Consider the following 2,593-nt stretch of genomic DNA (forward strand, 5'->3'; position numbering starts at 1 on the left):
GTCGTCTCCTCTTGTACAATTTCTTGAAAAGAGTCTTGAGCAATATGATCAATAGAGTCAATGAAATAACATGAATCATCTTGTTCCATAGAGAATCTCATAGCATCATAAATTTTAAAGATAATCTTTAACACCCTAAACCCAACCCTGACGTTATGACCGAATCCGGCGTGTCACATTAAAGTGTTACTGGGAAAGTCATGTTTTATCTAAAGTCTTTCTTAGTGTTTAAAGCTTATGTTCATTATAGATTAAAGTGAATAGAAGCTGTGCATTAGGTAAGATGCCAGAAAAGAAGAGGTGAGTCAATTAGACTGCTTAAGTACCCAACTCTCCATGGATCCAATCCTAGACATGCACATAACCATTGCCACACTTTAACTGAGTGATTGTTCATGGAAAACCAATTCATTTCAACCCATTTGAAAAGGTTATTAATTTTGAAAATGTTTTCGTTGCGGAAGCTTTGCTTTGTTATCGCGATATTTTGAAATCAAGTAACCCAAAATGCGCCCTAGAGCTATTCAATTTCAAACAATTAAAACAATATCATATCAAGATAACAAAACATACTAAAAACAGTTAAAAATAATTAAAGCGGCCTTGTTACAACCCAAAATATAACTTAAAAATAACTTAAAGAACTACTAATTTAATTAAAAACCATCTGCGCTATCCACGTGGTCACCCTGAATCCTACTAGCTCCAAGTCCCCAGTTTAAGGCTCACCTGCAAGGGTGAAAAGGAAACGGTGAGTTTGGAAAACTCAGTGTGTAAAGTATCCCAACCAGAGCCCAAATCAGTTTAAGCTTTACTGGGCCAAAGCCCTATTCAAAAATCAGAGTTAACTGGGCCTTAGCCCATATTAGTATTAATCTTGGCCGTAGCCCTATTACAAGTTGAGATATATTGGGTCTTACCCATATTAATATAGTTAGGCCCATTTCAATACAGTTGTCTCATAACAAAATAGTCTCATATGATTAATGCATGATAACCCCATCCAACCCTACACTTGCCTCCGTCCATCCCTACACTTCCTGTGGGGAATAAATCATCCACGCTATCCTTACACTTACAGTGTTAGTATCGGTTGCAACACTAACTATAATCCGCAGCAAAGCTGCTTATATCAGACTATGTGGCACAGCCACCAGAACGGGTTCTTCCTCCATAACAAAACCCAACCCATGCAGTATGACATGTATGTAGAATATATATATATAATTAACAAGGCATGCTTCAGAAAGACAGTCAGATTATAGCGTAAGAACAGTTATTTACCCTCGAGGGGCATAATCGTAAACTTACCCCTTTAAGGGTATTACAGTAATTCTACCTTATAGAGGTATTTCAGTAATTTTATCAGTCTTTTTAGGGTTTCATGCTCATTACAGTTATTAACGTGTATTCAGAATAATTACCGGACATTTTTACCGAAATGGGCCCGTTGCCCATTACTCAATTTCAGCCCATCGAAGCCCAAATTCACCGAGTTGCACGAAATGGCACACTTTGCAATCTTACCGTTGACGTTAACAAAATTATCAATACAAAAAATCCCACGAGCGCTTGCACGCTCGCAAGTTCTCAAAATGCCGGCTTTTCAGCTTTTTGGCTTTTCAGCTTTTGCCAATCTAGCCTACTAGTGGTGTCATTTACACACCTGATCTGTAACGATACATTGGCGAGATCCACACATGAGTTGCCTACAATTGAGTTACTAATACGTCAAACTACATATCAAAACAAAATACGTACTAATCTCCTTACCATATTCGGCCAACAATAGGCATCCTTAACCACTTACCTTCGTTAATCCTCAACTACTAGATCTAGTCTTTCCAAAGATCTTAACCTCCAACTGCTCCTTGATTGACAACCTTTAGTCCACCTTACTCATAACAGAAAAATAAATAAAACCAATAACCCTTTAGTCTTAGTCGATAGCCACCCTATGTGAATAGGGTTTTCCGGCTTTTCTTATTTCCCAAAATCATAAACAGAGAGATGAGGTCTGAGCACTTACCGAAGATTCACTTGCCAGAAACATTCCCAAGTACCTTCTTAATCCCGATCTGATATGGATCAAATCCCCAAAATACGAAAAGAGAATAGATCTAATGATTCGGCTTTTAGAACCTATTCTAAGGTATGCTTAATTCAGTTTAAGAAGAAAAAAGAAGAATGGGCGACCAAAATAGAAGAGATTATCGGCAGATGAAAGGTTAAGGTTCGTCTTTAATATAAAATAGTTGAAAAGAAGTTTTATGAAAAGGAGGATATAATCAATAATGGATGAGAGAGTTAAGGGTTTTCGGCTCTTGAAAGATTGGAATAAAGAGGGTAAAAGATTCGGCCAAGAGGAACAATCGGATTCCTAGGAAATTCTGATTCCGGCTTTTAAGGGTAATAGGCTATCTTTAATCGAGAGAAAAGATGAGTAAAAAGAGAAGAGAAGAGTAGAAGAAGATAGGTTCGGTTCATGATGAAGAATAGATGAACAAGAAGGAAACAATTCATAAAAGCCCAAAATTAAAAGAACATTTTCGGCACAATTCCTTCCTGACTTAAGTTCCATGTTTTGCTCCTT

Source organism: Gossypium arboreum, chromosome 9 (assembly GCF_025698485.1).
Source record: "Gossypium arboreum isolate Shixiya-1 chromosome 9, ASM2569848v2, whole genome shotgun sequence".
NCBI lineage: Eukaryota > Viridiplantae > Streptophyta > Magnoliopsida > Malvales > Malvaceae > Gossypium > Gossypium arboreum.